This window comes from Camelus dromedarius, unplaced genomic scaffold (genome assembly GCF_036321535.1).
Source record: "Camelus dromedarius isolate mCamDro1 unplaced genomic scaffold, mCamDro1.pat HAP1_SCAFFOLD_114, whole genome shotgun sequence".
In the NCBI taxonomy this organism is placed as follows: domain Eukaryota; kingdom Metazoa; phylum Chordata; class Mammalia; order Artiodactyla; family Camelidae; genus Camelus; species Camelus dromedarius.
The window spans coordinates 7,605,362-7,631,256 of NW_026989787.1; the positions used below are offsets into that span (position 1 = coordinate 7,605,362).

Here is a 25,895-nt window from a genome sequence, read left to right on the forward strand (position 1 = left end):
AGGCTAGGGCTTATGTTCTGATAGCTTCGGTAAATAACTGTTGTCTACCTGACTGACTAAGCGTATGCACATGATCTGAATTTCGGTTCCTGATTTATCTTGTTTTGTGTTCCTAGGAAGGGGCGACTAAGCCCGAAATTACAAAACCGGAGTATGCTACTGGGACTGTAGAAGTGGCTCCGCAGGAGCTGACGGATCATAAAACACTGAGCTCTGTTGGTGGAGCACATGGAGCTTATTATACACTGGGTAAGTTAGTGAACGTGGCTGGCATTTCTTGTTCTCTGTGCCTAGAAACTAGTGTGCTCTGGGGGGAAGGGTATATGTAGCTCAGCAGTAGAGAGAATGCGGTCTTAGCATGCAAAAGTTCCCGGGGTCAGTATCCTGTTCCTCCAAGAAACGAGTGTGATACGGGGAAGGAAGGAAGGAAGGAAGGCGCAAAGATTTTGTTTCGCTTCAGCAGTGTCTTCGCATTAAAGCCTAATCCTCCATCCTTTTCTGTGGTTTTTAGCCGACGCGGGACCTGGCGCGGCTCCGGTTTGGCCCGGCAGCGCCCGCCCACCTGCGGCGTCCCCGGAGGCCCATGTAAGTGGGGTGGTCATGCTCTGTTGGACCTCGTCCTGAGAAAGGTGATCTTCCCGTTCTCCCGGCAGCCTTTCCTGGCCTCGTCTGCAGACTGTGTGTCCTGTGATGGGTCTGGCGTGGCGTGTCGCTGCCTTTTTCAGATTCAAACTCTTGCCCAGGAGCCAGTGGGCTGCTTCTCCCGGGAGCCCATCGCCTTGGCTGGTGCCTGCAGGAGCCATGAGGGAGTGCTTAGGAGCCGGGGCCCGCCGACTTTGACTGTGGGTTTCTCAAAACAGCGTGAGAAGTGTGAGCCCTCGCTCCACACTGACTTCTCCTGGCTCGGCTGACTCCTTCCTGACCTCATGCACCTGGGGTTGCTCCTGGGTCACTGAGACGGATTTCTGTTTCCTCTTTCTTTTGACGGGTTTCCCGGCTCAGGCCAGGTGATTCTACTGTTTAGAATGTCCATTCAGATCCTGGTAACCTGAAAAGGGGCAAAGCCCTCCCTCCAGCTTTGTACGATGTGCTTTGTGCAACTTTGGGTCTTCCTGGGTGTGGTAAACTTCACAGCCCGTTACTGTCTTTTCTCGGGAGGTAAGTGTGTCTTGGCCGCTGCCTCCAGTTGTACTCTGGGCAGAAAAGCCTGGCTCTCGGAGATGGTGCGATTATAGTAGGGAATAGAGGCTGGAACGGAAAGAGCCCGCTGTGAAAATGCCTCCTTCCATGGGGGGGAATTCCGATGCGCACCAGAGTGCGTACGTTGTGTATTTTCCCCAAACCTGTGCCGGGTCTGGCCTGCCCTGGAAGCTGTCAGAGCTGCTCGTCGGTCTCATGGCACACCGTGGGGTTTTGCGCACGAGGTTGTACAGTCCCTTTGGTGTCAGGTTTGGGGTTGAGACTCCCCACCTCACTCTCCCGTAGCACGCAGGTAGGGTGCGTTCCGTAGCGAACGTAAAATCCAGACGTCCCTGAGGATAGGGATGATTGTAGTGGAGCCTGAGTCCCTTCTGAGGACAGCCTTGTCCCCTCAGGAGCCCTTGGCCAGCTCCGCCGCAGGACTCCTTGATGCCCAGCTCCCCAGTGCTCTTTCAGCCCAGGGGAGCCCCTGCGGGGCGGAGTAGTGCCCTTTGTGAGGAGGGGTCAGAGAGGGCCTGGCAGGGTCCTGCAGGCAGAGTCCTGCAGGCACAGCGGTGACCCTGGTGTGGCTCTGCTTGCTCGTGTGGAGAATGAGCTCTTCACGTCCTTCCCATCTCCGTGTTCCTGGTCCGCGCTGGGCAAGCTTGCGTGGAGCTGTGGAAGGTGGCGGGGAGGGCCGTCCCGCCCAGAGCGGCTGGCTGTTGGAAAGGCGCTAGTTTGCCCGTGTGCTGGAAGCTCTGTGTGCAGCCTCTCGGGCAGGAGGACCCTTGGCTTCCTCCACTTGGAGACAGCGGCGGCGGCGACGTGCGGCGTCAGGGTCGTATCCCCGTGTCCCCCTGTGTGGCCCAGGCTGCAGGCAGGCCCCAGAGGCCTGGGTGGATCGTGTGTCACCGTGCTGCTTTCTGGGCACCCGGTGGAGGGGAGGGTGCCCGGTGCCGATGGCTGCTGCTTTGGGTTTCGGCTCTTGTCGGTGTTGGCGCTTTTTTCTGTCATCCAACCCAGCCCTCCCTTCTGTCCTGCAGGTCACCCCGTGGGCCGGAGTGCCCCAACCTTTCCAAGGACCAGCCGTTATGTCCTGCCCCGGGTGCGGCCCGTCGTCGCCCAGCTGGACACCTGCACCTGGTCCCCCTTGGTTCCCTGTGCAACCTCGCCACCCACCACCAGCTGCTCCGCTCGGTGAGAGGAAAGCATAGTCCTGTTTCTTCCTTGAGTCACTGCAGAAGAAGGGCAGATCGCTCTCCGGGGATTCCCCGTGCACGGGCGGCCGTGACTGGGCTCACGGCCTTGTCCCTCTTGTCCCTTAGCAGACGCACTTGATGGACTGCGTCTTCCCCGTCCTGCCCTGGGGAGGGAGGTGTCTGTTGTAGAGGGAAAGAGGGTCCTCTGACGGAGGGCATACGTGTCGTTTCTGCACACGGGCCTTCAACAGACACCATGTTCCGGTCTCCCTGGAGGACAAGCCCGCCCCTGTCACTGTCTGCAGCGAGTGGAGCCCTGACCTTCCACAGCCGATGATCGGTTATGGAAGGAACACCTGAACCTGGGGCCTGTGGTCTCTTCAGTCAAGGGTCCTGAGACCTGTCTCCCACTCGGTGTGATATGAGAGCGATTGTCATATGGGAATGAAGGCTCAAATTTTTTTTTCCTTGAATATAGTCTGCTCTGATTAGCCTAATCCTCCATCCTTTCTGTGTTTGTTTCCGATTCAGTACCTCGTGTGTCTCCTGTGTTCCCCGGTAACTCCCACCCTCCTTTGGTGACCACGGAGGCCTAGATAAATTGGGAGGTCTTTTTCGGTGGATGTGTTTCTGGGATATTTATTCTTTTTGTTTTTTCAGCAGCCTCTTGTGGCCTCGTCTGTAGACTGTGTGTTCTGTTATGAGTCTGTCATGTCTTTTTTTTTCAAATTCAAACTCTTGCCCAGTTTCCATTGGCTTTTCCTCTCCCCCTGTCACCTTGAGTGTTACTTGCAGAAGCCATCAGCGAGGGAGTGCATGAGGGCTGAAGACCTCAATTTTTGACTCTGTTTTTCTTAAAATAGCATAAGAATGGTGAGCCCTTGCTCCATACTGACTTCTCCTGTCTCGGCTAATTCCTTTTTTCCTCCTTCTCTTGGGATTGCTCCTGTTTCACTGAGACCGGTTCCTGTTGTCATTCTTTGAATGGTTTCCAGTCTCAAACTGTGGGATTCTCCTTTGTATAATGCCCATTCAATTCCTTGTAACTGAAAACTGATCTAAGCCACCCCTCCAGCCTTACACCGTGGTGTTTGTGCAACTTTGAGTCTTCCTGTGGGTGGTAATATCACAGGCCATCACTGTCTCTTCTGGGGAGGTAAAGGTGCCTTCCCCGCTGCCTCCACTTGTACTCTTGGGCAGAAAAGCCTGACTCTCAGAGATGGTGCATTTGTAGTAGGGAATTGAGGCTAGAAGGGCAAGTGCCCGCCATGAAAATGCCTACTTCCCTGCAGGACCAATTTGCACAACAGTCCTGGCATCATGTTCTCCATCCCGCGGTGTGTCGGTTCTGCCCTGGAAGCTGTCAGAGCTTCTTCTCTGTCTCATCACACACCGTGGGATTTTCCACCTGAGCTAAAATCCTGTTGGTGTTATTTGCAGGATTGAGACTTCCCCCTTCCCTTTCCCATATGACAAACGTATTGTGCTTTTCCTAGCGAACTTAAAATCCAGACATCCCTTCGAAAAATGATGTTTATAGTGGAGACTGACTCCCTTCTGAGGACAGCCTTGTCCCCTCAGAATCACTTTGCCAGCTCCCCCACAGGACTGCGGGATGCCCAGCTCCTCAGAGCTCATTGCACCCAGGGGAAGCTCCTGCTGGCGGAGGAGGGCCCTTTGTGATCTGGGAGTAGAGAGGGTCTGGCAGGGTCCTGCAGATAGAGCAAGTACCCAGGTGCGGCTCTTATTCTATGTGGAAAACCAGGCCTTCACTTCCTTTCTTTTTCTGTGTTTCTGGTTCATGCAGACCATGCTTCTGTGGAGCTGGGGAAGGTGTCAGGGTGGGTTGTCCTGCACAGAGAGGCTTCCAGTTTGGGAGGTCCTACTTTATCAATTTGCTGGAACCTCTGTACATCATCTCAGGCAGGACTCTCACCTTCCTCCACTTACAGACACCGGTGGTGCCATGTGGCAACAGTGTTTTATCCCCAAGGTCGAGTGTGTGGCCCTGTGCTGCTGTCTGGGCACCCGGTGGAGGGGAGGGTGCCCGGTGCTGACAGCTGCTGCATTGGGTTTCAGGTTCTGTAGGTGTTGTTCCTTTTGTCTGTCATCCAACACAGCTCTCTCTTCTGTTCTGCAGGTCACTGTGGATTCCCGATGTCCTGGTAATTGTGCAGGACCACTTGGTGTGCCTCACCTGATGGGACACCCAGCGTCACTTCTCAGAGGCTATTCATCACCACCACCCCCACCTCTGTTGTGGCCTATGCGGTCTCACCCACTGCCACCCCCACCACCACCGGTTACAGCACTCGGTAAGATGAGAGCATGTGCTTCTGCTCCCTTGTCGAGTCTTTGCAGAAGGGGAGATGGCACTCCAGGGCCTTGCGATGCCTGAGGAAATCTGACTTGGGACATTGTGACGTCTGTCTAGCTTCCCAGCACACACATCTGATGGACTGTGTCATTTCCCCATCCTGACCTTGGAAGCAGATGTCTCTTATATAGAACAGAATAGACTTTTGACAGAATATCAAATGAATTTGAAGTCCCAGTTTGGCAGATGTGCCTCTTGCATGGACCATGTGATGTGCTCTGTGAGGGGTGAAGCACACCCCTAACTTCAGGGGCTCATGGGGTTGCCTTGAGGGGTAAGGGAGTGAGTGAGGGAGAGAGACATTCACAGCAGACAGCTTGTCACCATAGCAGATGTGCCCGTGCAGGGCCTCAGAGTGCAGAAGAGGGACACGTGAGCCACACAGGAGTGAATAAGAGGGTGTGGAGGGGAAGAAAGAAATTGAAGGGCTGCCCAGTGGGCATTTGTTGGGTTCACTCAGATGGAGCTGGAAGGTCACTCCTGGCAGGGCGGGCAGCTCAGGCGGGCCGTGTGAATGCGGCGTGAGGTCCACTCAGAGCCACTTGTGTGTGCAGGGGACTCAGTGCAGCCATGCACGTATCCCCTTCAGAACCCAGTGCCTTCAGAAGGCCCTCAGTTCACAACCTCATATAAAGATGATTGTTCTCTTGGGTTTATGAAAGTTCTGGGTCTGGATGAAATCTCTGGATATCAGAGAAACTGAAATTTAGCTTGTTTTTTTCAGGGTAATTTGTGTGGCTGAAGTTTTCTTTTGCCCCAGTGATTTGAAAAGTGCAGGCAGGATTTAGATCAGCTGAGCAGGTGCCTTGCCCTTCAGCATGAGGCAGGTTCTTTGGGGGAAGTCAGGGGTGATCAGGAGACACCCTGTAGGACCCCTGTCCCTACACCCCTGCTCCCTCCTGTCACCATGCCCACTGTCAGCTTGGCATCTCCACATTTATATCACAAGATCCAATTTCTGATTCTTTGAGTTCTTTCAGTTCATCCCCTAACACCAAGACCCAGTGGGGCCCCCACAGGGTCTCAGTGTTGTTCTCTGTGAGCCGGGGGGTAACGCTGGTCCCTGACATCATTGTGAGGAGGGTTGGGTCAAGCACACACATTGTTTTGCAAAATGACTGGGACATATTTCTCACTCAGCATTCTCATAGTTTAAAAGAAAGTGTCTGCACACAGAATTATCAAAAGAGACCTTAGGAAGTACATTAAATTAAACTGAAGATATAAGAGCTCAGGCCCAGAGCTTACCATTCTCTGCTTTAAACATAAGGCAAAAGGTCCCTTTCTTCTATTAAATATTAGGTCTTACTAGTTAAAGAAGGAAATATAATAATGAGAATGTGCACATTTTGAGATCTGTGTCTGAGATGTGAAAATAATTATTTTCATTCTGTATAGACACGGAGATGCACACACAGACTACAGTGTCTGTCAGAGGCCATACATACATTAGAGAAGACAAAATCAGGAAAAAATAAGATCCTATTAAAATAAATAACTCCTTTTGCCTTACAGCACAGTCCATTTGCCAACTGAAGGGGCCCCTCAGCTGTGGCAATTATGTGTTTAGAGAAGATGTCAGAGGTGCATTACGGCCCGAATGTTTCCCTGCTCCAACCTGCCCCCTCTGCTGTTCTCTCCTATTGTCACCCCTAATGAAATTGTCACAGTTCTCTCTGTGTCAGTGTCTGCTTCCTGGAGGACTAGTGGTCACACCCTCTTGAGGGCATGCAGTGATTCACGGGCACACAACTCACAAACCAGCAGGAACTAAGATGACATGGCAGATGCAAGGTTACCCCTTCAGGGCAGCAGTGACCACAGGGGCCCCGGGGCTCCTCCTGGGTGGTGGGTACAGCCTGTGTCTAGATCTAGTGATGGCTGTGCTGCTTCAGTCGGTAAACACTCACTGGGCATGTGGGGCCTTTCAGTCACAGGGGTGTCCGGTCATGAGCTAGATGACCAGAATGAAGTGGCCGTGTCTCATGGTGAGGAACGGATGAGGTGCAGGGAGGCCATGGGCATCCAGCGAGAGGCCCTGCACTGACCAGGCCCGTGCCCCCGCCCTGCATCAGCTGCACAGCAGCCCCGGCTCCAGGCAGACCCTGAGGGGGGCTGAGGGCGGTAGTGCTCTCAGTGGGCCCCATGAGAGCCCTTCATCCTCCCACAGCCTCCCGACTCTGAGGTGGGAGGGGCAGGGTCAGTGGTTGGGGTGCCACCACTGCCAGGGAGAAGGTGTTGGGCATAAAAAGAGTCCACTCCACTCTGCACCAGCTGTCCCTGGAGCCCACGGGGCCCTCCCTCCTTCCAGGTGGGGGAGGCAGCCAGCCCTGCAGCAGCTCTGGGGTCCAGGCTGGGCCACAAACAGGTCAAGGTGAGACTGCTGTGCTGCCCAGGAAGTGGGGGGGATCAGCGATGCAGCAGCAAATGCCAGCAGGAGCAGCTCTGTAACCGGGCTCCTCCACTGTGAGCAGAGCTGGGGCTGGAACATCGCTGTGAGGGTGGGAGTGCTGGGAGAGATGTGGCCCTGTGGCTCTGTGGCCCTGGACAGGGCTAGACCTGAGCTCAGGGCCTGAGGGCCTGGGGGAGAGGCAGAGAAAGACACACGCAGGGAGACACAGTGTGTGAGTGAGAGAGAGAAAGGTGGGGTTCAAGTCCTAGAGAGGGACAGGAGGTGACAAGAGAGGGACACCAGGTGGGGGGAAGCAGAGACAAGAGGAGGCAGGAAGGAAAGAGGGAGCCAGCCCAGGGTGCATGGTGGGGGACGATGGGCCAGGGTGCCTGGGAAGGGGAGTTGGCCCATCCTTCACTAAGCCGTGTAGCTGCCACTGTCAGGGCCGCAGGGACCAGCAGCCTGCCCAGCTAGACAGGCACCATCGGCCCTCAGGAAGGGCCCTCTGGCCACTTCCAAGGTAAGGAGGACCAGGAGGGCTCTCCCCAGCACCACAGCAGCACCATCTCTAGCTTCACAGAGACCCTGTGAGCAGGCGCCGTCCCGTCCCCTGTTCCACAGAGGGGAAACTGAGGCTCGGCCAGCCAGCCAACTTGGCCCTGTCTGCAGGGTTATTCACTTACCCGATGCTTCTTTCCCAGGCAGGCCTGTGCCCCTTTCCTAAGAAGGGGGCCTGTGACAAGCCCGAAGTCCTGGGTCCCACCCGACTGCCCTCCTGTGCTGGGTGACCTGGGCAGGTCTCTTCCCCTCCTTGGGCCTCGACTGTATGACCAGCGGCCCTTCTCCCCATCTTCCTGGGTAGTGGGACCCCAGCAGGGCCATCACTCCAGTCCTCCCATTCCCCTGGGTGGGTGTGGGGTGAGCTCTGGCTCTCGGGGGAATTCCTTTCTGGGCGAGGCGATGGCTCATGTGCGCTCACCACTTTTTACGGGGTCACATCCTGCTATTTCGGTCTGGAATGGGACTTATCTACCATGGAGCCTGAAACTTGGTTTTCCACATTTTTCTAAATTGGCCCTTGTGCAGAAGAGTGGCTCCCTTGGCCGGGGTGACAAACTCAGTCCTGGTGAGGAGGCCCTTCTTACTCCCCTCACCTCACTGCTGATGGTCACCCACAAACTCCAGAGCCATGCTCACCCCCTTGGATTCCCTGCTCCCCCCTCCCCATGCCAAGCCCAGCCACCTCCTCCTGCCCCAGAGACCCCTCCTCCTGAGGGAAGTTGTGGGGCCCTTAGGGTCAGGACTCCAAGCCCTGTGTCATGGCAAGGGACACCCCACCTGATTGGTGACAGGCCTGGAAGCAAGGGTGGGGCCCTGGGCCCCAAGATGGGCTGTGTGGCCTTGGTCAGTTCACAGCCTCTCAGCCCAGCATCACAGCCTCGCACACCCCTCCAGGCCCACGTGCCTGAGATGTCAGTCACACACACAGGCTCCAGCCCCACTCCCCACCCCCATGCAGGCGCATGGAGGGCACACATGTACACACAGGGACATGTACACACATACAGGAACATACACACATGCACAGGGACACACACACAGGCTCATCCCCCAGCCACCAGGATGCCACTTTTTCATTCTTACATGTTGCTGCTGCAATAAAATAATTAAAGCATGAATATTCAAATGGTAAATGCTAGAGAGGGTGTGGAAAACAGTGAACCCTTGTACACTGTCGGTGGGAATGTAGTTTGGTACAGCAGTTATGGAAAATGGTATGGAGAGTCCTCAAAAAACTAAAAATACACTTACTATAAGATACAATAATCCCAATCCTGGGCATATATCCAAAGGAAGCATTAATACAGAACGATACCAGCACCCTAATGTTCATAGCACTATTTACAATAGCCAAGACATGGAGACAGCTTAAATGTCCAGCAACAGATGACTGGATACAGAAGCCGTGTCATGTATACAATGGAATACTACTCAGCCATAAAAAATAATATCATGCCATTTGGAGCAACATGGATGGCCCTGGAAAACATCATTCTAAGTGAAGTAAGCCAGAAAGAAAGAAAAACACCATATGACAACACTCATGTGGAATCTAAAATTAAACAGGCTTAGAAAACAAACTCATGGTTATCAGAGGGGAACAGGGTGGGAAAGGATAGACTGGGAGTTCAAGATTTGCAGACAGTGAGTGGTAAATATAAAATAAAGCAACAAGTTTATACCACACAGCACAGGGAACCATAGTCAAAATCTTGTAGTAGCTCATGGTGAGAAAGGACATGAAAATGAATATACGAATGTTATTGTATGACTGAAGCATTGAGCTGTACACCAGAAATTGACACAAAATTGTAAACTGACTATAATTCCATAAAATAAAAATTTAAAAATCTGAATATTTAAAACGACCCTTGAGAGAAATGGCCCCATCTCACCAAAGGAAGGAAAACGCTGAGACACTATGGGGAGGAGGAGGGGAGATGGCGCTGAGAGGCCGGGAGAGCGGGAGGGCAGATATAGAGGGGCACCAGGCAGGGGGCAAACGCGGAGAAGCGGGGATAGATGCTCTACCCCAAGGAACGCTTGCCAGCCAGATGTATGACAGGGCCATATGGCATTTGGACAGGCCAGGGTGGAGCAGGGCTGAAAATGGGCCACAGGCTGACCTGGGCATCTTTCAGGCTTCCAGCTGAGCTGGGAAAGGAGGGAAAAGTGTGACCCAGCCTCCCCTAGCCTCAAAGCAGGAGTCTTCGGACAAAACCTCGGACCATGGCTGTATAGAAAACGGAGCAAAACAAACATCCAATTTCTGTGAATTATATGTGGAAAGTGTTGATTTACCGATGCCCAGTAGGCAGAGAACCAGTGCAAACTGCTCTCACTCGCTCCCATACACACAGCATTGTAAACATCCACTCACCCAGCCCTTGGCACAGGACACTTGACGAAGAGTGGTCTGTTATTCCAAAGACAGGATGAGGCCTCAGAAAACCTGGAAGAAGGAGAAGGCAAAGTAGAGAATGGAAACCAGTGCAAGATCTGTCCTCTGGTAATGGAGCATCAAAGGTGAAACACTGTTTATCTTGGAAGCACACTCTCAAGAAGGCAGCAAGCATGGGAATGAAGGTGATGTGCTGAGTGTTAGAAGAGTGCACAGCAGATGCTTGGCTGACAGAAATCAAAAAATTAGCACAAAATATCCCCACAATTGAATCTGAGACCAAGATCCGAGCTGCAAAATCTGAGCTAGCAGAGGTAGCGGAAAAAAAGGGATAGGGCTACGGATGATGGCCCACGCAGAACTCATGGATCTAGAGTGCGTTGTGGGTATTGGTGGGTACATTCAAGAGAGCAAATAGAACTGTGACCTCAGTGAGACAGCAACCGCACTGGCGCGTGAGGTTGAGTTTATCGATAAGTCCTATGGCCACATCCACTGCATCTGCAGGACCAGGGACCAATTTGATATTTTGCCAATACAGAACGTGTGGGGATCAATTAGAGATATCATGCATCTGGTCTTAGGGTTCCAGGGGGCGTTGGGTTTGAAATCAGTATTAAAAGATTTAGTATCTGCTATATTCGTAACCTAGACTTGGATAACGATCTGGTTTGAGGCAGAGGATACGGAACAGCTCTGTGTTTGCTTTCGTGAACCCATGACTCAAGGATGAGAGAACAAGGAAGAGTGGTCAAAGTCCACAGCATGAGAAGATGAAGCATTTCTTACAGCATTATCTCCCAAATGCAGATGCTAAATTTTGGACGACACTGACAGTGTACTGCACCGAGGACACATAGGTCGGTCTTCGGGATCATCCCAGCAGGCCCTGAAATATGACATCCATACATATGCTTCCACTGGTGTTTCTGTAGACAGAGAAGCTCTGGGAAGAACTGGTAACATTGGGACATTCCCATGGCAGTAGAAAGTACAAGCGCACTCCCTGTAGGCACTTTTGGAGACACTCCAAAATGACATACAGAGGAATGCAGACCTGAAAACATATAGAAGCTTCATTTCCAGTAGAGGAAGTGCCTTGTGCCCTTTCAGAACTGTGAGATTAGCGTAATAAAAATGAGGTTCTACTAACTGAAATAGTATGGTGTGTTCATCACAACAAAGGGAACACCAGCAATTTGAGATATACCAGACAACACACACAGGAAAAGGGCATGGCATCAAGGTCTAGGGAAAATTGTCCTCTCAGAAATGCCATGGAATTGCTTACACCAAATACTCTAAAGTTTTCATAAATCCTATCCCTATAAGTCTATACTATATACCTGCTAGTACTTGAAGAGTAGAGAAAAAGAAGTATAGAAAAAAACAACAGGAAGTGCCATTTTCTGTTCCAAAGTGATTGAAGGACCAAAAAATAAGCTTTCAAACAACTAGACGGCAAAACGCTACCAGAGAAAGCACTGAAAATGGAAGTGAGGAAAACACTGATGAACAGCAGGGCCTCTGAATAACAAAAGGCAGAATACCAGAAAAGGGGAAGAGAAAGTCTAAAGAAGAACCCAATAATGACAGAAAACTCAATGGGTGAGATAATAACTTGGCTAAAGTCAGTCCTAAGCAGACTACAAAATGCAGAGGGACTCGTGAATGACTGTGATGACAGGGGAACAGAAATCAATCTATCAGAAGAAGACACAGAAAAGCAAGTGCAAACCAATGCAAACATCGCTGTTGAATCATGGGTTAAGACAAAGCAGGAAAGAATAGGACTCATAGAATTCCCAAATGGAAAAGCAAGAGAAAAAATAAAAATTCTGAAAAGGAATTTGTACAAAAATCAGAATGAAACTTGCTGAAAGCCAAGAAAGGATCATCTATACGAATTCAGGAAGTACACAGCGTCCAAATGATGTGGAATACCTATAGACCAACAAGGAGCTGTAGAATTCAAATAAACAAATTTCATGATCATCCCAGTGATGTAAAATGCACCTCGAGGAAAGCAAATTAGTCACAACAGAACCTCCAGAGGGGTTTCAGCTGATATCTCGGCAGAAATTTTGCTGCACGGGGAGAAGTGCGAGGACATAGACCATATCCTGAATGAGAAAAAGCTGCAATCTAGGGTAGCCTATGCCAAATGACCGCCGTTTATAACAACGGCAGAGCTAGGGAATTTCACTGACAGGCAAACCTTAAAAGAATTCAGCAGTTTGAGACTGATCCTAAAACAAAAATTGAGAATCCTTCCCCGAGTAGCAAAGTAGCATGATGAAATGGAAATAACAAAACCATTATTGCAAATGAAAGAAGAGCCTGAGTTGCAAAGAAGTAAGAAGAAGAAGGCAAGGAGGACATCAAAATCCTAAAGATGGGAGAGGGTAGCAGGAAATCATAGGTGATTTTAAGCACTATCTTAAGTGAATCAGCTTACATGACTGTCTGTCTGAAGGAAAAGGAGAGATGCATGGCCTAATGTGTTTGCAAAATAAACAAACAATCAGAGAAACAAACAAACACCAAAATGTTACAGTTGGCTGACATATACCAACCAACCATGATTATTAAAAACAAAATACTCAAAGTGATGTCAAGGATCATTCAGCACGCAATGACCCAGTATCGCGGCTAGCATGTACTCAAAACACTTGTATTCAGAACACAGACGCGTGCATTAGTATTCATAGATACTGATCCAGAAGTGCATATCTTGACCCAAACCAAATGACGGTTTTCAACAACAGTGGGTCATAGAAAGGGATATACACTTTCAAGAATTCCAACAGGATGAATGACTGCCATATTCTAACCTAGGTAGAGAAGAAATGGCATAAGCCTATAGCAAAGACAAGTAGCTCTGCAAAACTGTACTAAGAGCAAAAGAGACATACAGGAAAGTGCACATTGGGATTGGTTACATTTCTAGGAATTTCAGCCCCCATGAAAAAAACGGATCCATGTTCTGAGAGTGTGGGTGTTTCAGCAGAAAGCAACAGACGGATATGTATTCTGGGTGAATGGATATTACACAAGCATGAGTTTCCTGGAGTGGGTCTCTTTGTACTGTGAACTGTTAGAAAGTTTATAGAGCTGTTAATCGATAAACTGAACATGGACACACTTCCCTCCGTTTTTACTGTGTATACAGATCTGAACAAAAGGAAAGAGGAAAGAGAAAAGACCATGGGACCCTTGTTGATATAATCACATTTCACTAAGGAACCTCTCGTCTAATGCAGCCTCTCCCCCAACACTGACTTAATGCATCAACCACTGTGAATCTCACTTACCGGTTGGATTCCAGGTAGAATGTTGGTGTGTACCATGAGGCTTGTTGCGGCTGGTGGATCCAATGTAACTGGGCAGAATTCTGTTGGTGGATCTGTGTGATGGAGGGGCTGCCGCCCTATGTGGAGATTGGCTTAATTCTTTGGTTCGGGAAGCTGTGTAAGTTGGAGATACTGTTGCTGCCCAAAGACCTGAGTTCACGGGTCAGTTTCCAGAATCTGAAAGGGCATACAGTGGAAGAACTACCTGTCATCAGATTAATGCTGAGGCTCCGAGGTACGTTCAGACTTGCCCATTCTTGTTGACGTCGACTTTATGGGAGACAAGAAGAGAAGTTGGAAGAAAAGCTGGCTGCATGGATTGAGGAGATGTGCGAACACATTGATGAGAGTTGTTCTGCTACAGTGAAGAATATAGTCATGGAGACATCTCTAGAGTATACCAGGGTCGAAAGAAATTCATGAGAGCTAATGAACCACGCTGATACTGGCAGAAACATACTGAGTGTGAACTTGTACTTGAGAAATTTACTCGATTCTCTGCTCCAAGAACGGGTCCATGATTACTGATGTCTAAAAGAGAAGAGATGGCAGAGATGATAAAAGCGCTCATGTTATTGGAAAAGTTCATGAGAATCCACACATCCCAAGGGGCAGTTATGAATCATTCATACCAAAATGCACCAAGCCCAAGTAAGCCGATTCCCAGGTTTGTGCCTAGCTATCAATCACATGCTCTTCCCTCCACTCCACTCAGACATCCATTTCAAAGGATCAGAACCTGAGCTGCAATGAATCCAGTATTAGGAGAGCAATCCCCTCCTAGAATCAGAGTACCTCCTCTTTCACACTCGGTAAACAGTGAACTCCTTAAAGGTCAAATACTCTCGACTAAAATAGATAAGAAATGAACACTTAGCTCACACAAAGGAATGATGACCTTGCCGTAGATTCAGGAAATGCTGGGATTATGTATTCTCTGGGCTGAAAGGAGTGTGTTAAGTGAGTGGAATATTTGACTGAACTTGAACATGTATTAGGCCTCAGTTTTTCAAGACAGTACAGGAAAATATTAGAAGTCAGATAGTGAACTGAACTGTAAAATTCGCCAAACACATTAAAGACACATGTTATGTGGACCGTCTTTCACTTCCGTCAAGCCCCGGGTGCACTATATCTTGGATGTGCAGACTTGGTTGTGTTAAATTGCTTTATCCAACATGATCAGATGATTAAGCGTTCTCAGCACTGATAGAAGAACACCTGGTTCTCTATAGCATAGCATAGCTACAGCAGGGTTCTCAAAGTTAAATGCCTCTAGGTGCTTTTGGAATCAAGCCTAAATATATATATTCTGTGCAGATTATCTTGTATATTCCTAGAGAGGAATGTTACCCCTTGAAATGCTAACATTGCCTAGTATGTGTCATTGGGAGTAAAGGGCAGCAGGTGCACAAGGGAAACACAGGTTGGGGGTTATTTCATAGTTCCAATAGGTATTTAATGGTTCCTATTGTTGTTGGATTCTTAAAGAGAAAAGAGTTGGCATGTCCCCTTCAAACTTTTGGACTGCTATTTTACATTGAGTCTGCCTGGTTTTTCCTTAGAGCTGACAAAATGTTACAAAAATTGAAAAGTCTGGCTTCTAGGTTGATGAGGTAATTTTCAAAAAATAACTTCACTTTCATATAAATCCCAAAACACGTAAATTAATACTATTAACCTTCTTAAAGACTGCAACTGCCTTGTCAACATAATGTCAAAGCTGGAGTCATCGGACAATCCCTACGACCATGGCTGTAAAGAAAATGGAGCTAAACAAATACCCAATTCCTGTGAATTATTTGTGAAAAGGGTTGATATATCGATGTCCAGTAGGCAGAGAACCAGTGCAAACTGCTCTCACTAGCTCCCATACACAAAACTTTGTAAACATACACTCACCCAGGCCTTGGCATAGGACAATTGCCTAAGAGTGGTCTGTTAATTCCAAAGACAGGATGAGGCCTCAAAAAAAAGGAAGCAGGAAATGGCAAATTTGAGAATGGAAACCAGTGCAGGATCTGAACTCTGGTAATGGAGCATCAAAGGTGAAACTCTGTTTTCCTTGGAAGCACACTCTCAAGCCGGCAGCAGGCACGGGATTGAAGGTGATGCGCTGAGTATTAGCAGAGTGCACAGAAGATGCCTGGCTGACAGAACTCAAAGAAATCAGCTCAAAATATCCCCACAATTGAATCTGAGACCAACATCCGAGCTGCCAAATCTGACCTAGCAGAGGCAGCGGTAAAAGAGGGATAGGGCTACGGATGATGGCACATGCAGAACTCAGGGATTTAGAGTGCGTTGTGGGTATTGGTGGGTACTTTCAAGAGAGCAAACATAACTGTGATCTCAGTGAGACAGAAACCGCACTGGCGGGTGAGGTTGAGTTTATCGATATATCTTAAGGCCACATCCACTGTATCTGCAGGACCAGGGTCCAATTTGACATTTTGCCAATAGAGAACGTGTGGGGCTCAATCAGAGGAATCATGCATCTGGACTGAGAGTTCCAGGGGGCGTTGGGTTTGAAATCAGTATTAAAAGATTTAGGATCTGCTAAATTCATAACCTGGATTGAGAAAACAGTCTGGTTTAAGGCAGAGGATGCGGAACAGCTCTGTGGTTGCCTTCGTGAACCCATGACTCAAGAATGAGAGAACAAGGAAGAGTGGTCAAAGTCCACAGCATGAGAAGATGAAGCATTACTTACAGCATTATCACCCAAATGCGGAAGCTACATTTTGGACGGCACTGACAGAGTACTGCACCGAGGACACATAGGTCGGTCTGTGGGATCATCCCAGCAGGCCCTGAAGTGTGACATCCATACATATGCTTCCACTGGTGTTTCTGTAGACAGAGAAGCTCTGGGAAGAACTGGTAACATTGGGACACTCCCATGGCATTAGAAAGTACAAGTGCACTCTCTGTTGGCTCTTTTGGAGATATTTCAAAATGACATACAGAAGAATTCAGAGATGAAAACTTATAGAAGCTTCATTTCCACTAGAGGAATTTCACTGTGCCCTTTCAGAATTGTGAGATTAGTGTAATAAAAATGAGGTTCTACTAACTGAAAGAGTATGGTGTATTCATCACAACAAAGGCAACACCAGGATTTAGAGATATACCAGACAACACACACAGGAACAGGGCAGGGATTCAAGGTCTAGGGAAAATTGTCCTCACAGAAATACCATGGATTTGCATACACCAAAGAGTCTAAAGTTTGCACTTAACCAAGCCCTATAAGTCTATATTAGATACATGAAATTACTTGAAATGTAGAGTAAAACAAGTATAGTAAAATAAACAGGATGTACCATTTTCAGTTTCAAAGGGATTGAAGGCCCAAAAAATAAGCTTTCACACAACTAGACAGCAAAACGTTTCCAGAGCATGCTCTGAAAATAGAGGTGAGGAAAACACTGATGAACAACATTGCCTCAGAATCACAAAAGGCAGAATACCAGAAAAGGGGAAGAGAAAGTCTAAAGAAGAAAATAATAAAAAAGAAAAGGCAATGGATGCGATAAAAACTGGGCTAAGGTCAATCCTAAGCAGACTACATAATGCAGAGAGACTCGTGAATGACTGTGAGGACAGGGGAACAGAAATCCCTCGACCAGAAGAAGGAACAGAACAGCAAGTGCAAACCAAACCTAACATCACTGTTGAATCCTAGGTTAAGAGAAACAGGATTAGAATAGGACTCATAGGATTCCCAAATGGAAAAGCAAGTGATAAAATAAAAAATTCTGAAAAGGAATATGTAGAAAAATCAGAATGAAACTTGCTGAAAGCCAAGAAATTATCATCTATACGAATTCAGGAAGTAAACAGCGTCCAAAAGAGGTGGAATACCAATAGACCAATAAGCAGCTGTAGAATTCAAATAAAAAAAGTTCATGATCATCCCAGTGATGTAAAATGCACCTCGAGGAAAGCAACTTAGTCACAACAGAACCTCAAGAGGGGTTTCAGCTGATATCACGGCAGAAATTTTGCAGCACTGGGAGGAGTGCCAGGACATAGACGATATCCTGAATGAGAAAAAGCTGCAATCTAGGGTAGCCTATGCCAAATGACCGCCGTTTATTACAACGGCAGAACTAGGGAATTTCACTGACCAGCAAAGCTGAAAAGAATTCAGCAGTTTGTGACTGATCCTAAAACAAAAATTGAGAATCCTATCCTGAGTAGAAAAGTAGCAAGATGAAATTGAAATATCGAAACCATTATTGCAAATGCAAGAAGAGCCTGAGTTGCAAAGCAGTAAGAAGAAGAAGGCAAGGAGGACATCAAAATCCTAAAGATGGGAGAAGGTAGCAAGAAATCATAGGTGATTTTAAGCACTATCTTAAGTGAATCATCTTAAATGACTGTCTGTCTGAAGCAAAAGGAGAGATGCATGGCCTAATGTGTTTGCAAAACATACAAACAATCAGACAAACAAACAAAAACCAAAAGGTTACAGTTGGCTGACATATACCAAATAACCATGGATATTGAAAACAATATACTCAAAGTGATGTCAACGATCATTCAGCACGCATCGACCCAGTATCGCGGCTAGCATGTATTCAAAATATTTGTATTCAGAAAACAGACGCGTGCATTACTATTCATAGATACTGATCCAGAAGTGCATATCGTGACCCAACACAAATGACGGTTTTGAATAAGTGTGGGTCATAGAACGGGATATAGTATTATAAGTCTTCCAACAGGATGAATGAATGACATATTCTACGCTTCATAGGGAAGAAATGGCATAAGCCTTTAACAAAGATAAGTAGCTCTGCGAAATTGTACTAAGTGCAAAAGAGACAGACAGGAAAGTGCACGTTGGGATTGGTTAAAATTCTAGGAATTTCAGCCCCCATGAAACAAATGGATCCATGTTCTGAGAGTGTGGGTGTTTCAGCAGAAAGCAACAGACGGATATGTAATCTGGGTGAATGGATATTACACAAACATGAGTTTCCTTGTGTGGGTCTCTGTGTACTGTGAACTGTTAGAAAGTTTAAAGAGGTGTGAATCCATAAACTGAACATGGACACACTTCCCTCCGTTTGTACTGTGTATACAGATCTGAACAAAAGGAAACAGGGAAGAGAAAAGGACCATGGGACCCTTCTGGATAGAATCACATTTCCCTTAGGAAACTCTCGTCTAATGCAGCATCACCCCCAACACGGACTTGATGCATCAAACCCTGGGGATGGCAGTTACCTGTTGGATTCCAGGTGGAATGTTGGTGTGAACCACGAGGCTTATTGCGGCTGGTGGATCCAAGGAAACTGGGCAGAATTCTGTGGGTGGATCAGTTTGATGGTGGGTCTGCTGCCCTATGTGGAGATTGGCTTAGGTCTTTTGTTCGGGTAGCTGAGTAAGTTCGAGATACTGCTGCTGCCCAAAGACCTGAGTTCACGGGTCAGTTTCCAGAATCTGAAAGGGCAGACAGTGGAAGAATTGCCTGTCATCAGCTTACTGTTGAGGCTCCGAGGTGTTTTCAGAATTGCCCAGTCCTGTTGACGTCGACTTTATGGGAGACACGAAGAGAAGCTGGCAGAAAAAATGGCTGCATGGATTGAGGAGATGTGCGAACACATTGATGAGAGTTCTTCTGCTACAGTGGAGAATATCTGCATGCAGACATCTCTAGAGCATACCAGGCTCGAAAGACATTCATGAGACCTACTGAACCTCTGTGATACTGGCAGAACCATTCGGAGTGTCAACGTGCACTTGAGAAAGTCACTCAATTCTCTGCTCCAAGAACGGGTCCAAGATTCCTGACGTCTAAAAGAGAAGAGATGGCAGAGATGATAAAAGCGCTCATGTTCTTGGAAGAGGTCGTGAGAATCCACACATCCCAAGGGGCATTTACGAATCATTCAGACCGAAATGCACCTAGCCCAGGTAAGCATATTCCCACGTTTGTACCTAGCTATCAATCACATGCTCTTCCCTCCACTGCACTCAGGCATCCATTTCAAAGTATCAGAACCTGAGCTGCAATGAATCCAGTAGGAGGAGAGCAAGCCCCTACTGGAATCAGAGTTCCTCCTCCTTCACACTCGATGAACAACAGGGAACTCATTAAAGGTCAAATACTCTCGACTAAAATAGATAGGAATTGAATACTTAGCTCACACAGTGAAATGATTACCTTCCCCTAGATCCAGCCAATCCTGGGTTTATGTATTCTTAGGGCTGAAAGGAGTGTGGGAAGTTTGAGGAATCTTTGACTGAACTTGTATATGTATTAGGCCTCAGTTTCTCAAGACAGTACATGAAAATATTAGAAGTCAGATAGTGAACTGAACTGTAAAATCGCCAAACACATTAAAGACACAAGTTTTGTGGACCGTCTTTCCTTCCTTCAAGCCCCGTGTTCAATATAACTTGGAGGTGCAGACATGGTTGTGTTAAATTGCTTTACCCAACATGATCGGATGATTAAGCCTTCTCAGCACTGATAGAAGAACACCTGTTTCTCAATAGCCTAGCATAGCTGCAGCAGGTTTCTCATAGTTAAATGCCTCTAGGTGCTTTTGGAATCAAGCCTAAATTTGTATATTCTATTTAGATATTCTTGTATAATCCTAGAGAATAATGTTACCCCTTGAAATGCCAACATTGCCTAGTATGTGTCATTGGGAATAAAGGGAACCACATGCACAAGGGAAACCCAGGTTGGGGGTTATTTCATGGTTCCAATAGTTATTTCATTGTTCCTTTTGTTGTTGGAGGCTTCAAGAGAAAAGTGTTGGCATGTACCCTTCAAACTTTTGGACTGCTATTTTACATTGAATCTGTCTGTTTTTCCCTTAGAGCTGACAAAATGTAACAGATATTGTCAAGTCTGGCTTCTACGTTGATTTGGTAATTTTCAAAAACTAACTTCAATTTCATATAAATCCCAAAACTCATAAATCGATACTATTAATCTTCTTAAAGCCTGCAACTGCCTTATCAACATAATTTCAATGCTGATGTCTTCGGACAAACTTTCCGACCATGGCTGTAAAGAAAACGAAGCAATACAAATATCCAATTTCTGTGAATTATTTGTGAAAAGTGTTGATTTATCGGTGCCCATTAGGCAGAGAACCATTGCAAACAGTTCTCACTAGCTACCATATACAAAACATTGTAAACTTTCAATCATCCTTCCCTTGGCACAGGACACTTGCGGAAGAGTGGTCTGTTACTTCCAAAGACGGGATGAGGCGACAGAAATCCTGGAAGCAGGAAAAGGCAAAGTAGAGAATGGAAACCAGTGCAGGATCTGACCTCTGGTAATGGAGCATCAAAGGTGAAACTCTGTTTCCCTTGGAAGCACACTCTCAAGCGGGCAGCAGGCATGGGATTGAGGGTGATGCGCTGAGTGTTAGAAGAGTGCACAGCAGATGCTAGGCTGACAGAACTCAAAGAAATCAGCCCAAAATATCCCCACAATTGAATCTGAGACCAAGATCCGAGCTGCCAAATCTGATCTAGCAAAGAAGGCGGAAAAAGTGGGAAAGGGCTACGGATGATGGCCCTCGCAGAACTTAGGGATCTAGAGTGCATTGTGGGTTTTGGTGGGTACTTTCAAGAGAGCAAAGAGAACTGTGACCTCAGGGAGACAGCAACAGCACTGGCGCGTTAGGATGAGTTTATCGATATATCCTATGGCCACATCCACTGCATCTGCAGGACCAGAGTCCAATTTGATATTTTGCCAATAGAGCACATGTGGGGCTCAATCAGAGGTATCATTCATCTAGACTGAGTGTTCCAGGGGGTATTGGGTTTGAAATCTGTATTAGAAGATTTATAATCGGATATATTCAAAACCTGGATTGGGATTACAGTCTGGATTGAGGCAGAGGATGTGGAACAGTTCTGCGTTTGCCTTCGTGAACCCATTAATCAAGAATGAGAGAACCAAGAAGAGTGGTCAAAGTCCACAGCATGAGAAGATGAAGCATTTCTTACAGCATTATCACCCAAATGCAGATGCTATAATTTGGACGGCACTGACAGGGTACTGCACCGACGAAACATAGGTCGGTTTTCGGGATCATCCCAGCAGGCCCTGAAGTATGACATTATTACATATGCTTCAACTGGTGTTTCTGTAGACAGAGAAGCTCTGGGAAGAACTGGTAACTTTGGGACATTCCCATGGCAGTAGAAAGTACAAGCGCACTCTATGTTGGCTGTTTTGGAGACATTTCAAAATGTCATACAGAAGAATGCAGAGCTGAAAATCTATAGAAGCTTCATTTCCACTAGAGGAAGTGCCCTGTGCCCTTTCAGAATTGTGAGATTAGTGTAATAAAAATGAGGTTCTACTAACTGAAACAGTATGGTGTGTTCATCAAAACAAAGGCAACACCAGGATTTAGAGATATACCAGACAACACACACAGGAACAGGGCATGGCATCAAGGTCTAGGGAAAATTGTCTTCACAAAAATAACTTGGAATTGCGTACACCAAAGAGTCTAAAGTTTGCACTTAACCAAGACCTATAAGTCTATATTAAATACATGATAGTACCTGAACTGTAGAGTAAAAGAAGTACAGTAAAAGAAACAGGAAGTAACATTTTCAGTTCCAAAGAGATTGAAGGCCCAAAAAATAACCTTTCAAACAACTCGACGGCAAAATGTTACCACAGCAAGCTCTGAAAATGGAGATGAGGGAAACAATGATGAACCAGAGTGCCTCAGAATCACATAAGGCAGAATACCAGGAAAGGGGAAGAGAAACTCTAAAGAAGAACCCAATAGTATCAGAAAACTCAATGGATGAGATAAAAACTGGGCTAAATTCAATCCTAAGCAGACTACATAATGCAGAGGGACTCGTGAATGACTGTGAGGACAGGGGAACAGAAATCCCTCCATCAGAAGAAGACACAGAAAAGCAAGTGCAAACCAACGTTAACATCACTGTTGAATCCTTCGTTAAGAAAAAGCAGGTAAGAATAGGACTCATAGGATTCCCAAATGGAAAAGCAAGAGATAAAATAATAAATTCTGAAAAGGAATTTGTAGAAAAATCAGAACAAAACTTGCTGAGAGCCAAGAAAGTATCATCTATACGAATTCAGGAAGTACACAGCGTCCAAAAGCGGTGGAATACCAATAGACCAACAAGCAGCTGTAGAATTCAAATAAACAAATTTCATGAACATCCCAGTGATGTAAAATGCACCTTGAGGAAAGAAATTTAGTCACAACAGAACCTCCAGAAGTGTTTCAGCATATATCTCGGCAGAAATTTTGCAGCACCAGGAGGAGTACCAGGACATAGACCATAACCTGAATGAGAAAAAGCTGCAATCTAGGGTAGCCTATGCCAAATGACCGCCGTTTATAACAACGGCAGAGACAGGGAAATTCACTGACTGGCAAACCTGAAAAGAATTCAGCAGTTTGAGACTGATCCTAAAACAAAAATTGAGAATCCTACCCTGAGTAGAAAAGTAGCAAGATGAAATGGAATTAACAAAACCATTATTGCAAATGCAAGAAGAGCCTGATTTGCAAAGAAGTAAGAAGAAGAAGGTAAGGAGGACATCAAAATCCTAATGAAGGGAGAGGGTAGCAGGAAATCATAGGTGATTTTAAGCACTATCTTATGTGAATCAGCTTACATGACTGTCTGCTTGAAGCAAAAGTATTGATGCATGGCCTAATGTGTTTGCAAAACAATCAGACAAACAAACAAACACCAAAAGGTTACAGTTGGCTGACATATACCAAAAAACCATGATTATTCCAGACAAAATACTCAAAGTGATGTCAAGGATCATTCAGCACGCATCGACCCAGTATCGCTTTTAGCATGTACTCAACACACTTGTATTCAGAAAACAGACGCGTGCATTAATATTCATAGATACTGATCCAGAAGTACTATCATGAGCCAACCCTAATCACGGTTTTGAAAAAGTGTGGGTCATAGAACGGGATATAGAATTACAATTCTTCCAACAGGATGAACGAATGCCTAATTCTACCCTATGTAGAGAAGAATTGGCATAAGCCTATAACAAAGACAAGTAGCTCTGCAAAACTGAACTAAGTGCAAAAGAGACAGACAGGAAAATGCACGTTGGGTTTGGTTACATTTCTAGGAATTTCAGCCCCATGAAACAAATGGATCCATGTTCTGAGAGTGTGGGTGTTTCAGCAGAAAGCAACAGACGGATATGTAATCTGGGTGAATGGATATTACACAAACATGAGTTTCCTTGAGTGGGTCTCTGTGTTCTGTGAACTGTTAGAAAGTTTAAATAGGTGTGAATCCATAAACGGATCATGGACACTCTTCCCTCCGTTTTACTGCGTGTACAGATCTGAACAAAAGGAAACAGGGAAGAGAAAAGGAACATGGGACTCTTCTGGATAGAATCACATTTCCCTAAGGAAACTCTCGTCTAATGCAGCATCACCCCCAACATGGACTTGATGCATCAACCACTGGGGATGGCAGTTACCAGTTGGATTCCTGGTGGAATGTTGCTCTGTACCACGAGGTTTGTTGCAGCTGGTGGATCCAAGGAATCTGGGCAGAATTCTGTGGGTGGATCAGTTTGATGGTGGGTCTGCTGCCCTATGTGGAGATTGGCTTAGGTCTTTTGTTCGGGAAGCTGAGTAAGTTCGAGATACTGCTGCTGCCCAAAGACCTGTGTTCACGGGTCAGTTTCCAGAATCTGAAAGGGCAGACAGTGGAGGAACTGCCTGTCTTCAGCTTACTGGTGAGGCTCCGAGGAATTTTCAGACTTGCCCAGTGGTATTGACGTCGACTTTATGGGAGACACGAATATAAGCTGGCAAAAAAACTGGCTGCATGGATTGAGGAGATGTGCGAACACATTGATGAAAGTTGTTCCGCTAAATTGGAGAATATCGGCATGGAGACATCTCTAGAGCATACCAGGCTCGAAAGACATTCATGAGACCTACTGAACATCGCTGATACTGGCAGAAACATACGGAGAGTCAACGTGCCCTTGAGAAAGTTACACGATTCTCAGCTCCAAGAACGGGTCCAAGATTCCTGACGTCTAAAAGAGAAGAGATGGCAGAGGTGATAAAAGCGCTCATGTTCTTGGAAGAGGTCGTGAGACTCCACACATTCCAAGGGGCATTTACGAATCATTCAGACCGAAATGAACCAAGCCCAGGTAAGCCTATTCCCACGTTTGTGCCTAGCTATCAATCACATGCTCTTCCCTCCACTCCACTCAGGCATCCATTTCAAAGGATCAGAACCTGAGCTGCAATGAATCCAGTAGGAGGAGAGCAAGCCCCTACTGGAATCAGAGTTCCTTCTCCTTCACACTCGGTGAACAACAGTGAAGTCCTTAAAGGTCAAATACTCTCGACTGAAATAGATAGGAATTGAATACTTAGATCACACAAAGAAATGATGACCTTCCCCTAGATTCAGGAAATGCTGGGGTTATATATTCTTTGGGCTGAAAGGAGTGTGTGAAGTGAGGGGAATAATTGAATGAAACTGAATATGTATTAGGCCTCAGATTTTCAAGACAATACAGGAAAATATTAGAAGTCAGATAGTGAACTGAACTGTAAAAGTCGCCAAACACATTAAAGACACAGTTTATGTGGACAGTCATTCACTTCCGTCAAGCCCGGGGTGCACTATATCATGGAGGTGCAGACTGGGTTGTGTTGAATTGCTTTAACCAACATTATCGGATGATTAAGCCTTCTCAGCACTGATAGAAGAGCACCTGTTTCTCAATAGCCTAGCATAGCTGCAGCAGATTTCTCATAGTTAAATGCCTCTAGGTGCTTTTGGAATCAAGCCTAAATGTGTATACTCTGTTTAGATTTTCTTGTATATTCCTAGAGAGGAATGTTACCCCTTGAAATGCCAACATTGCCTAGTATGTGTCATTGGGAATAAAGAGCACCAGGTGCAGAAGGGAAACCCAGGATGGGGGTTATTTCATGGTTCCAATAGTTATTTCATTGTTCCTTTTGTTGTTGGAGGCTTCAAGAGAAAAGAGTTGGCATGTCCCTTCAAATATTTGCACTGCTATTTTACACTGAGTCTGTCTGTTTTTTCCTTAGATCTGACAAAACCTTACAGAAATTGTCAAGTCTGGCTTCTAGGTTGATTTGGTAATTTTCAAAAACTAACTTCACTTTCATATAAATCCCAAAACATGTAAATCGAGACTGTTAAATTTCTTAAAGTCTGCAACTGCCTTGTCAACATAAATTCAATGCTGGAGTCTTCGGAAAAATAATCCGACCATGGCTGTAAAAAAACGGAGCGAAACAAATATCCAATTTCTGTGAATTATTTGTGAATAGTGTTGATTTGTCAATGCCCAGTAGGAAGCGAACAAGTGCAAACTGCTCTCACTAGCTACCATACACAAAACATT

General features: G+C 46.5%; 1 protein-coding gene and 2 long non-coding RNA genes across 3 annotated transcripts in view; 1 reads left to right on the forward strand and 2 right to left on the reverse strand.

Annotated features, from left to right (window-relative positions):
- The window catches only part of LOC135320732 (uncharacterized), a 28,759-nt gene extending 22,331 nt beyond the window's left edge, over positions 1-6,428 (forward strand). Inside the window, exons 1-3 of one of the 2 annotated variants that reach the window (XR_010380003.1) lie at positions 2,269-2,376; positions 4,519-4,693; positions 6,271-6,428. This is a non-coding gene — a long non-coding RNA (uncharacterized LOC135320732). Of the gene's footprint in view, positions 1-2,268; positions 2,377-4,518; positions 4,694-6,270 lie in introns of those variants that run through there. The other variant, XR_010380002.1, reaches the window with a different exon arrangement.
- The window catches only part of LOC135320668 (putative N-acetylated-alpha-linked acidic dipeptidase), a 498,181-nt gene that overhangs the window by 392,132 nt on the left and 80,154 nt on the right, over positions 1-25,895 (reverse strand).
- Positions 9,032-18,798, reverse strand: LOC135320737 (uncharacterized). The gene is made up of 3 exons (XR_010380006.1): positions 18,701-18,798; positions 13,424-13,993; positions 9,032-10,160 (listed from the first exon to the last, which is right to left on the reverse strand). It is a non-coding gene; the product is annotated as an uncharacterized LOC135320737 (long non-coding RNA).